The sequence below is a fragment of the Chanodichthys erythropterus genome, chromosome 3 (genome assembly GCF_024489055.1).
Source record: "Chanodichthys erythropterus isolate Z2021 chromosome 3, ASM2448905v1, whole genome shotgun sequence".
NCBI classification, from domain to species: domain Eukaryota; kingdom Metazoa; phylum Chordata; class Actinopteri; order Cypriniformes; family Xenocyprididae; genus Chanodichthys; species Chanodichthys erythropterus.
The window spans coordinates 65500327-65513587 of NC_090223.1; the positions used below are offsets into that span (position 1 = coordinate 65500327).

The 13261-nt window shown below is 40.5% G+C and overlaps 1 protein-coding gene across 1 annotated transcript in view; it reads left to right on the forward strand.

The window, feature by feature from the left end:
- Positions 1 to 13261, forward strand: part of LOC137005847 (zinc finger protein 569-like) — a 220081-nt gene that overhangs the window by 122202 nt on the left and 84618 nt on the right. The gene's annotated exons all lie outside the window — the stretch shown is intronic.

Consider the following 13261-nt stretch of genomic DNA (forward strand, 5'->3'; position numbering starts at 1 on the left):
TTGAATTATGATAATTCTTTGAAGTAATGTAAAAAAAAAACTAATTCTGTCAGGACCACTATCGTCAAATATGATAGATAATGCATAGAGTTTGTATTGGCGGTATGGTTCTGTTCTGGGCAAGAACTCCCTGTGCATCCATGCAGCCTAGCATGGATAAGAGCAGGGAGAGCAGCAATAAACCCCCTAGGGTAAACAGAACAGGACCAACATGAGATATCATTAAATGTCATGATTTAACATACACATTTTTCGAGAATTAGTCTGATTCAGGGGAAATAATAAGGCCATTCCTGACTGAAGAGAGGAGGAGCTGGGGATGGAGGAGGGTAATTTGCTCCTGAGAAATGCAATAGCTGCTGATAATACTGAGGAGCTTATATATAGATGCCGTAATAGGCGTCGTATTCCTATAGGTAGACGCAAGTCACCTGGGAGTCAGCTGATGCAAGCTTGACTGACGTGACCTGCCAGAACTGACGCCAACGCTAGATTTTAACTACTTTTTGAAACTTTGTCAAACAATCTCTCAAATAAATTACAAGTCTCATATAAATCTTTATCTTTGAGCCATTTACAGTCAGCCCTCCTGCACTCTTGCCTAAGAGTATTGCTATTGCTGTTCAACCAGGGCTGAGTCTTGACTTTCTTCTTCCTAGTTTTCAAAAGGAGCCACAGAATTCAGAACATGAAGAGTTAAACTTGAAAAATCAGCTCCTCAGGTCCCATACCAGAACAAGGACTGAAAAACATCTAGTACCCACACACATATTTATAACACACATATAACTTCAAACATTGAGTAAACCTCAGTAAATAGAATTCTGCATTTAAACTTATTTTTAAAAAGCAAGGCCCCCACCCTGTCCAACTGACCTCAGGGAGCTAAAAAAGCTACAGTTCACACATTATTTGTCCGATTACCCACTATAGTGGGCAAATGATCTGGTGACTTCCCCTGACCACTCCCAAGCCACGCCCCCATCCCACGAACCCATTATTTGTCCAATTACCCACTATAGTTGGCAAATGACCTGACGACCCTCTCTGACCACTCCCAAGCCACGCCCCATCCCTCAGACCCACTATATGTCCGATTACCCACTATAGTTGGCAAATGACCTGCTGCCCCATGTTGAACACTGCAGTTGCATTGGAATCACTTTATTGGGCCACTGGGATGATTGTTCACTAACCAGTTAAACCATTATCATTCAACAAGTTAAACTGTAGCTCCTGTCCTGATAAAAACTATTTTACTGCACTTGGCAGACCACATGCACCAAGTTTCGTCGTACAAGTTTCCGTCCACAAACCCATTAATTGGGCCACATTCAGTAACCTGGAATTGGGACAACTTAGTGTGGAAAACACAAAAACATCCCAGTCATCATTTATAACACCGCTACCGTACTTGGCACTAACTGGCATAGAAAAGGCAGTGTCTACGGACCCGTTATTTGGTGGCCACTACATAATTGGCAAGTGGGATGCTTTTGTTGTGTTGGCTCTAGCTCACGAACCCGAAGGCCCCCGACTTCGGGGTTAGGCTCGTTTGACAGGGGCCCCCGAGACCTTTTTATGAGCTCTGGGGGCCACTGAATTCCTTAAAGACCATAACTCTGGGACCCATAAAGCTACCCTAGCAGCACCAATCTCGTTCGAAACGTCTAATTCAGTTGTACACACGGTTCAAATTTCAGGACAATCTGCCGCATCTGCGTGTTCAATAGAGACCCCCGAGGCCTTTCGTTGACCTGAATTTCATGTTCATGTTTTCAAGTTGCTGAGATATAAGCAGAAAACACAAAGACATCCCACTTCAAAATTATGTAGTGGCTGCCAAATAATGGGTTCCTGGACACAGTTTTTATAGATGATGTTTCAGATTTTTTACAAAAGTTTTATGGATTAAAACTACCATGCTTGGTGCACTCGGTCGGATGCATTTTACTAATATTCAAATCATTTGGGACCTTCTGGTATGATTGGGAGCAGAAAACAAAAAGACATCCCACTTCCCAATTATGTAGTGGCTGCCAAATAATAGGTTCCTGGAAACAGTGTTTTCAGATGATATTTCCTATTTTATAGTTTTATGGATTAAAATCCTTTAACTGCACTAGATGCATTCCACTGACTTTCAAGTCATTTGGAACCTTCTGGTACGAATGGAAGTCGAAAAAACAAAGACATTCCAGATATAATTTATTTAGTGGCCGCCAAATGCACCGCTCTGCGGACACTACATATATATGCAATTTGTTTTGCAGCCAAAAAAAGACAAGAACACAATTAAAAGGACATTTTTATTTTAAATTTAAAACACACAATTATAACAAAAACTATTAGGATTATGATGATCAGTGGATTCCTACTCTATATCTGCACCAGCCTCTGCTCTTACGTCGCTGCAGTCGGTGAGGCCAGCACCTGAGGTGGTAAGGCTGCCACCTAAAGCAATTGAACGTCCGGCCAGGCGTCAGGTGGGGCCTCGGCCTGGGAGAAGTCGGAGACCAGGGGGATGGCCGGCTCTGAATCCCGCAAGATTTGAAGCTTCCCAATTATCACCAACCTCTCCAGTGATCTCAACGTCTTTGACCGCAACGACTCCTTATAAAAATATATATAAAAACAACATTTCAGTATTCTTTAAACAGACAACTATTTCATACATTAATGTAAAACAACTGGTCCAACACGATCCCGTCAGTTTTAAGACTGACTTACCGACATGCCCCCGTGGCCTCTTTCCAGGTGCCTCTCAGGGTATTTCACCAGCTTGCTGCAGAGTGGGCAAACCAAATTGGGCAGCCTCACTCTGTGGCTGCCAAGCTGGGCCAAGAGGCCTCTCTGTTCTGCATTGGCCACTTCGTGGACCGTCCTAAGGTGTTTGCTGATGTTGACGATCCACGCGGGGCACATCAGGCACTTGACTGCTACATGAAAAGATGATTTTAATAGGGAAAAAATGGGGGAAAAAAAGTTCAAACACAGTGTATGACGCAAAATGATTTATTACTGCGTAATAAACGATTCATAACACTTTGTGATGCCACAAGGAACTAGGATCACAGAATAGATCAACTTACCAGAGCAGTATCTTTTTGGCATGATCTGTAAAGAAGAATTTTATAACATTAATAAATTACTGTATGTGTCTGTTTTAAATGCTTTTTACTTGTTTTATTGCAGTGACCTTCCAGGGCTGAAAAATACATCTGTGTCTATATATATATATGATACATCACAATTGCATAGGTGTGTACCGATAACCCATATTGTACCGATCAATGCCAGAAGATTTACATGCGTACAATATGTCCTACCAGAAAGATGGCTGAAAAAAATATATACAGTACAGACCAAAAGTTTGGACACACCTTCTCATTCAAAGAGTTTTCTTTATTTTCATGACTATGAAAATTGTAGATTCACACTGAAGGCATCAAAACTATTAATTAACACATGTGGAATTATATACATAACAAAAAAGTGTGAAACAACTGAAAATATGTCATATTCTAGTAGGGCTGGGCGATATATCGAATGCTTTTGTCACGCGCATTTCGTCAGTAAAGCCGGTTCCCTGATTGCCGCTAAATCGCCATCACCTGCTTTCAAATGAAGCGGCATTTAATAGACAGAGCCGTAGTTCACTGATAAGCCACGCAATATCGCGTTCAATATCGATATGAATCGCCGTCGATATTGAACACGATATTGCGTGGCTTATCAGTGAACTACGGCTCTGTCTATTAAATGCCGCTTCATTTGAAAGCAGGTGATGGCGATTTAGCGGCAATCAGGGAACCGGCTTTACTGACGAAATGCACGTGACAAAAGCATTCGATATATCGCCCAGCCCTATATTCTAGGTTCTTCAAAGTAGCCACCTTTTGCTTTGATTACTGCTTTGCACACTCTTGGCATTCTCTTGATGAGCTTCAAGAGGTAGTCACCTGAAATGGTCTTCCAACAGTCTTGAAGGAGTTCCCAGAGATGCTTAGCACTTGTTGGCCCTTTTGCCTCTTGTAAGAGATCCCTCAAATCTCTTACAAGAGGACCAAACACTTTCTCTTGCCCAAAAACTGCGAATCTTCCTCCTTACAAAGCAAAACAAGTTGTATGGGGTCTATGCAGGACCTATTATGAGGCCAGATTTCTGACAGGGACATGTAAACAGCAAGCTCCTTGTGTTTTTTCTCCCTGATCCAAGGGGATTCACCACTTCAAAGGAATCCTGGTACAAGATAATGGAGACAGAAGACATGCACTGCTGAAAAATATCCTCATCCAACAGTCTTGAAGGAGTTCCCAGAGATGCTTAGCACTTGTTGGCCCTTTTGCCTTCACTCTGCGGTCCAGCTCACCCCAAATCATCTCGATTGGGTTCAGGTCCGGTGACTGTGGAGGCCAGGTCATCTGGCGCAGCACCCCATCACTCTCCTTCTTGGTCAAATAGCCCTTACACAGCCTGGAGGTGTGTTTGGGGTCATTGTCCTGTTGAAAAATAAATTATGGTCCAACTAAACGCAAACCGGATGGAATAGCATGCCGCTGCAAGATGCTGTGGTAGCCATGCTGGTTCAGTATGCCTTCAATTTTGAATAAATCCCCAACAGTGTCACCAGCAAAGCACCCCCACACCATCACACCTCCTCCATGCTTCACGGTGGGAACCAGGCATGTAGAGTCCATACGTTCACCTTTTCTGCGTCGCACAAAGACACGGTGGTTGGAACCAAAGATCTCAAATTTGGACTAATCAGACCAAAGCACAGATTTCCACTGGTCTAATGTCCATTCCTTGTGTTCTTTAGCCCAAACAAGTCTCTTCTGCTTGTTGCCTGTCCTTAGCAGTGGTTTCCTAGCAGATATTCTACCATGAAGGCCTGATTCACACAGTCTCCTCTTAAAAGTTGTTCTAGAGATGTGTCTGCTGCTAGAACTCTGTGTGGCATTGACCTGGTCTCTAATCTGAGCTGCTGTTAACCTGCGACTTCTGAGGCTGGTGACTCGGATGAACTTATCCTCCGCAGCAGAGGTGACTCTTGGTCTTCCTTTCCTGGGGCGGTCCGCATGTGAGCCGGTTTCTTTGTAGCGCTTGATGGTTTTTGTGACTGCACTTGGGGACACTTTCAAAGTTTTCCCAATTTTTTGGACTGAGTGACCTTCATTTCTTAAAGTAATGATGGCCACTCGTTTTTCTTTACTTAGCTGCTTTTTTCTTGCCATAATACAAATTCTAACAGTCTATTCAGTAGGACTATCAGCTGTTTTATAAAAAGATAAAACTGAAAAATATTTCAGCCTTTAAATCATTTTTATAAAAGTCAAAAAAGATAAATTACTGACATTTACAATGTACATTGTCCTTTATTATTAATAGTATGCGGTCCTGACGTTGCTATGCAACCATGCAGCTTTACAGGGGGTATCTAAATGAGATGTAAATGAGCCCTATTGTCACTCCAAGCAGGTGAGAAGAGGTGAGAACTGCACAATCTTTAGAGGCCATTTTCTCCCTTTTGAGCTTTTTTTGAGTGCCTACCTTCGAATGGCCACAACTTCTCCAAATATTATCAGATTTCCATGTGTTACACATCGTTGGAAAGCTTGGAGACTACACTTTCAGAATCTGTGAATAACTCAAAATGCCCCCGACTTGTGTCAATACTTTCCGTGATTGGTCACAAATATCGAAATATGTATATACCAGGGTCCAACCCATTGCAAACAAACTATGTACAAATATGCAAACAGAAACACCAGGGGTCTCATTTATAAAGCGTATCACAACCTTTGCACGGGAACTGGCGTACGCACGCTTCCAGCCCCGTTTTGTGCGTACGCCAGTTCCCGCGCAAAGGTTGTGATCTATAAAAACAAACTTGACGGGAGAATGTGCGCACCTTTAAGCAAACTTTGAGCCGTGCGTACGCACATTCTGGAGACAAAGTGATATGAATTGAGATAGTAGATGTGCTACTTTCGATCACTTTTCCAGTGACGCAGTTTTATGACAGCGAGGAGCGCTGGGAGCACAATAATTCCTCCTTAAACTAAACTGCAGATGTTATGACAAAATATTTTTTCGAGAATGACGATCAGTGATGCACACTTAACTTAGATATTATGGAAGACACTGCTGGATTCGGTGGTCGAACGGTCCGTTGTCCAGTTTGAATAGGTCAAATGATAATATCTTACTGTACAGCCACAGCTGCAGGAGGTGTTGATGTCGTGTGAAGGATCTTCAAACAATTACCATTTGAAGGATATATTTTGAGGAAAACGGTAAGATTTGCATGTTTTCTTTTTAAAATACTTTGTCAGTGACGCGCCGAGTCAGACAATTGTATTTACACTGCAATAAATAAGTAGTCCGATCTGTTTCCACTAAAAATAGCCTATAAACTTCCTAAAAGATATGTTCACCTCATCAGCAAAACTGCATAAATTTGATTTGAATTGTTTAAAACTATTAAAATACTATCTGGCCAGTGGAAATGAATGAATCCACTCTATTCTAAAACCTTTATCTGAAGTATTTTATACAATTTTGGTTTTATGGATCTTCCGCTGACTGGGATTTATAAAGGGATTTGTGCGCCGGTTCTGGCGTACGCATGGTTTTATAAATCTGATTTTTTTTTTGTGCGTACGCAGAATCTAGCTTTTGCACGTACGTACACTTTTAGTAGGGATCCTACGCACAGTTTTATAAATGAGACCCCAGGCGAAGACCTTATACTAAGGTTTCAGATCAATCTTAAAAAAATCTTAAAACTTCCACAAGACAGATGTGAGACACTTGCAACTTAAGTTAACACTACATGCAAAATTGACTAAAAGAGAGAGTGTCATCTGAATGGATCTTCTAGTCTAGTCTAGGCTTTTAAAATGTCCTTTTCGAACTGAATATTGGAATATATATGTATATGGCAGGGTCCAAACCACTGCAAACAAACTTTGTACAAATATACAGCATTTAGGCACAAATGGAACCGCCAGGCGTGGAACTGTGTTTTTCCACACAAAAGTCTCGGATGCAAACCTTAAAAGTTCCAAAACACAGAAGCTGGATTGTGATGATGAACGCATAGGTCATCATCACGTGAACATCAGTTCACTGTATTATTGGTTATTTATTTATTTAGTTATGTTTTGACATGGGTTTGCATATTTTTTTGTATATACATGCCATAGTCTTGTATTTCTAATTTCCTGGCTGGTCTTGTATTTGGGAACACATGATGTCTAGTGAATTGCTCCAATTACTCTTGAGCGGTCGTACCATTTTCTAAAATGGGGAGAGATGTGTGAATATTATGTGTTAAATTTTTCTTTTGTATTTGTATGTTTTTGCTGGTTGGTATTTTTATTGAAATGTAAGAAATGGATTGCTTATGTATTTATATGTTATTTAATGAATCTGGAGTGAAGCGTTACGGGTGAAATCTTTCCCCGTAACGATGGTTTGACCCATTAGCGTGGCGGGAAACTGGTCTAGTTAATCCATGCTCTGTGTAAGTTTGGGGGCGGTGAATGATGCGCGTACGCAAACATGTTTGTCTGATGTGAGACAGTCATTTTTGTATTAAAGCTGAGCCCTGTTAGTGTCAGGTTTGCACGGAGTATATTTACTTCTACTGAAGTTCTCTGTGAAGCCTCCAATCATGTGTGACCCAAGATTATCTCCAGTTATTGCAAACACTGCCCCTTGTATTATCTGACCACTGTCCAGCTCAACCCCTGCCTCGTCAAGATCCCTCAAATCTCTTACAAGAGGACCAAACATTTTCTCTTGCCCAAAAACTGCAAATCTTCCTCCTTACAAAGCAAAACAAGTTGTATGGGGTCTATGTAGGACCTATTTTGAGGCCAGATTTCTGACAGGGACATGTAAACAGCAAGCTCCTTGTGTTTTTTCTCCCTGATCCAAGGGGATTCGCCACTTCAAAGGAATCCTGGTACAAGATAATGGAGACAGAAGACATGCACTGCTGAAAAATATCATTTTCTTTAAAATTCCTGCCATCCCTTACATCCTGCAGTATATTTGGGTCAGCTGATCTGTGTACCTTTGCATCAGTGTACTGCGCTTTCATGGATTCATGGCTCAAAAGTGCTTTGAGGGTCTCCCTAACTGAAACATACTGTAAAAAGCAGTACTTTAGTATTTTTACCAAGATATACCTGTTTAGGTGCCACATAATTAAAAGTCCTCTTGAAATATGTTTTATGAGTATCATCAGACCTAAATATTCCCTCATTGTACAACCTCAAAAGATTGCTCTTGTTTAGACCAGCTATGATGTTATCAATATCAGTTGATGGCATTTTCAGTTTTCTAAAATTCTTCTCTCAGTTTTGAAAACATATGTTGCATGTTGCTGTCATGCACCACCTAAAATTCCTCAATTAAACTATGGATAGTGGTGGCTGGTAGCATCCTCAAACAGAATAATGCCAAATCTGTCAAAAATGTGTTTTCATCACTGCAATAATCATCAATCTCAAAATGCTCAAAACTCTCATCATGAATGTCACTGTCATGTCTACAGCTTGATGCATCGTTATCTATTACAGGGTTCTCTAAATACTCTCTGTGTTTCCTGCTTATGTGGGATGTGAAAGATGATTTCACATGATTTTTTTTTACAGTTGGGAAAGGGGCAGGTGACCTTTTTCCCATCTCGTGTATGCCATTTTAAATGGTCGCACAAGCGGTGCAGATTGGGAGATGTATGCTCGCATCCCGCAACCTCACAAATCATGGCATCCATTTGAGCAGGTCTACTACAGCTAGCCTTATTTGGCTGAGCATGTTTCCTACGCATGTGCAAACTGCATGCCCATTTTTATTATTGAGTATTTCGGATAGTTTGCGGCTGACGTAAAGTTTCCAATGACTCTTCGTGCTTAGCTAATTTATGTTAAAGAGGCAGATTTCTATATGAGTCGATGTAAACTTTATTCACCTCGTTGAGGATAACACAATTACGACTGCAATCAGACCACCCTTGACCAACAGCCAGAAAAAAAAGGCTTATTGATAAAAAATACTAAGCATTTTCTTGAGTCAGTTAATTTGCTCTAGTAATTCATGTTAGGTTTTCCTTAATATGTGAATTCATTTGACATTAAATAATTACAGAACTGTACTAACCTTGTAATGGTGCCCATTAGCTGAGGCTGATTCTTGCATATGATCGAATACATGAATGATGTTTTGTTTTGTTTTTCTTTTTTTTCTTTTTTTTTTTTTTTTCATGTATTTTGTATGTATGTCACGTCATGTTTACTCTGTGTATTTGATATGGGAACAAAGTTTTATAGTAGGATGCGGAAGAAAAGTGTGACGCGGAACTAGCATGTTGATTGTTGGGACGACTCTGGTATATATAGGGAGAACACCAAGTTAAAAAAAGGCTGCGGTTCCGTTCATGCGGTGACTTTGGACTGGCGTTCACCTTTTCGTGGGACACTTCGTCGAAGCTCAGAAGGATGGGCCCTGTTTTGAACTTTGGACTGAGTCAACGTTAATGCCACGAGTGAGCTGCGCTGTCGATAGTACCGGTGCGGTAAGCAGCGGGGGTTTAAATGTGTGAACCGCTGTGTTCTGCTTATGCTTGTGAGTCCTAATGACAATGAAATGAATGCATCGGACGGAGCACGCGTCAATATGCTGGCGTGTAAGCGGTTGGGGGTTTAAATGTCTGAACCGCTGTGTTCTGCTTATGTGTGTCACGAGCTCAAATGGCTTCACAAGACGTGTTTGAAACAGAAGAGATTTTTTTTTTAAAAAACGGACTCTGAGGAACGAATTGAGGGACTTTGTGGACTATGACGGAGTTGAATGCTTTCTCACTGATTATGTGTTGTAACTTGTGTGGTTTTTTTTAAGGTATATGATGGTGTACGATGTAAAGATATGTTTGTCTGAAAGATTAGAAACGAGGTCAATACATGCACTGTAAGCAAGACATGATGTATGTTGTGGTTTTTGATTTATATTGAGCTTTATTGTTGTTTTTTTTTGTTTTCTGGTCATTTTGTTTTTGTTTGGTTTAACAAATGTTTTTATGCAAACGCAATCAGATTCCAGCCTATGCCCCTTGAAGCGTGCTGTGAAATCCCTTATAATATTTGATGAGATATAAGTGGGTTTTTACAACCTTTTTGTTGAATCTTTCCTCCGTTGTCGACCACTCCCACCAAATGAAAACAAAACACAGAAAAGTAATCTCCCTTACCATTGGTCAGTTTTTCGCGGGCAATGTCACTACTGTAAATCTATTTACAGTAGTGCAACTGTCCGTGAAAAATGACCAATGACAAGTCATATTTATTTTGAAATTTTCGTAGGCATTTTCACTACTGTAAATGGATTTACAGTAGTGAAGAATTACAGCGGTGTGCATATATTTTCCCATAATCCTTTGCTATTTACAGTATAATACTGTTTGCAAATATAACAGTGTTATACTGTACATATTACAGTAAAATACTTCAAATTACAAAAATCCATTACAGTGTACCATTGATGTGCCATAAGCTGTTGGGTTCAGGCACTGTGTATTTCCTGCGCCTCCGGGGGTTCAGCTGAAGACTGCGCATAAGGACACCCTGAGGATCCACACGTTTCATGGATTCTTGAACACGTCGCCCTACAAAAGTAAATTCATCAATATATGCATAGTTAATATTCCAGTCTTTGAGTTCACCTTTGGCATGCTCAGTGGGGACCTAAAAGACAATATTCAAAAATATCACTGTACTGACACCATCAGATGTGAATACAAAAACTTGAAATTAACTGAGCTGAATAAGGACACACTTCTGAGATGTTTTACTTGCTTAAAATCACTTAATAATGAAGTTTGCAACACTGACACCATTTCAAAGCAGCTTCACAGTGATACAGCGGTAAATAAAAATCTGTATTGTATAAAGTGCTATATAAATTTAGGAAAAGAAAAAAAAAACTAAATTTACTTAATTTTTATTTTACATGCTTTTTACCTAGGGATGCTAATATGTCAAGGTACAAAACCCATCTTACTCTGTACTCGAATGCCCTGTACACAGAGATGTCCAACCATCATTTTATATCTGGCATTTGGGTGACGCTACCAAAGCATCCAGTTCAGCGTCCTCCAGAGTTGAGAACAGGTTGCTTACTCTATAAGAATAAAATAAACCAACCACACAACACACACATTCAAACACTAATGTGAAAGCTAAGTAGATTATAAGGCTAGGCTACTAGGAGCTGCTGCTTACCTTAAACCATGTAGCGCCTTCCTTATTCTGTATAGTTCTTTCACAGACACCAAACAACTTTGCAATGTTTCCAGCAGTTTGACCCATTGAGAGATAAGTTTCAATGGTGCTTATCAGAAGCAAGTTCAATGGACGTCCCACCGTAGTACCATCTGACTCGCACAGATGCAACAGCTGTATTCGAGGGTCACAAGTTTCCCTGAAGTTCCCTCCCACTTGGATATCAATTCAACTATAACCAATATGAAGGATTCATCTTTGATTTTCAAAGGATCTTACCACGTGTGTCAACTGACCCTTCGCCGGGAGTTTGATTGACAAACAATCTAACCAATCATAACGCCGAATCCGCCATTTTGTTCGGCAAAGCAGTCAGGAGTTAGAAGATTAACCTCAGTGGACTTGAACTTGAAAAATGGTGTGTATTGACATCTTTCTGCATTTGAACTAACATTCCTTCTGATGTTCATTCATGTTTGATGCTACAAATTAATTAGTAGGAAGAGATGATCAGTTTACGAACCTCTTGAGTTGAGAAGCTACAGCAATCTGTCACGACACATTAAAGATCCACAAAACATTTTTTATTGTTCGCATTTATTAAAAAATGACATAGTTTGAAAGCTGGGATTTTGTTTAATATTAAAAGTAACCTGGTTTGTCTTGTCTGTTGATGTGTTGTCAGTGTCCTCTTTGCTCCTCGATGTATTTTTCACTCTGTGTGGCATGACAGCGGCATGGCTTGATCGTCAACGCAACAGGAACTAAAAGCCCACCCCAGTGGATTAAAGCAAGTTGGGTAAAGTGGTTGAAAACAACCCATTGTGGTTTTCAACAATGGCCAGATGATTGGGGAACACCCGCTGCCGTTCTGCAGAGATTCCTACTTGCACTTCTCAGTCACCGGTCCAGGATGAGAGCCTGGTTGGCTTGGACCTGTGTCATTGTTGTGGTGGTTGTTTTTAACTCACCCCGGTGGTTTCAATAGTTGTGATCTGATGGAGATCATCTAGCATTTTAGCTCATGGCACAAGTTTAACAGGGCTTGATAAATGATGAATGTTGCTGCAGTGATCTTTAGTTTGTGGTGAAACTGCTGGGGATCACTGACAGTCACAATAATATTGATTATGAATGATATATTTTAATGATGATTTTAAAGCATAGTTCTTACAAGGACCATCCTGTCAAACATTGGAAAACAGTCAAACTATAGTTAAAGGTTACGTCACTGTCACAAAGAATTTTTTTTAAATGATTTTTTCTGCATATCTGACATGATCCCCGTGTTGTACTTGTTTTGTATGGACTTTTATGTTGAAGTGTTTTTATGTTCCTCTCTGTGTTCTTTCCTGTGTCCTGTGGCCATGTTTGTAGTTTTCCCCATTGATTACTCTTTCCCAGGTGTGTCTTGTTAACTTATCTTGTTTAGCTTGTTTGACCCTGTGTATTAAAGGTGCGTTCACGCGGCCTCGTAATTCCTGTGGTTACGAGATTCTAGCTTGTAAAAAGTGTTCATGTCCTCGTAGAGCTCGTAATTACAGCTTGTAAGCTGGGAGTTTTCTGAAAGCTCCCAGATGTACCACGTGGCCGCTGTACCACCTGACCGCTGTAGATTGATTTATTAGGCATTGATAGTGGTGCCATAGAAACGCATAATTCCCAGTCCAAGATCCAAAAGGACGTGAACAGCTCCGAATATAATGTCACGTGTTGTCAATTCAAGATTCCAGTAAATACGAGGTGACGTGAATGCAGCTTTATACCACTGTATTACCTGTGATCTTTGTCAGGTCTTGTCCTACATGTATGTATGTCTGATGCTTCTCATTCTGTTCCATGGGTCTCTGGTCTTTTTTTATAATTAAACTATTTTGCAGGTGGATCCAGCTCTCCCTTTGTTTTTGACATTACAGACATTACAATATCACAATGAGTTGTAACCAAGGGCTTTTGTGGGCTATGGTCA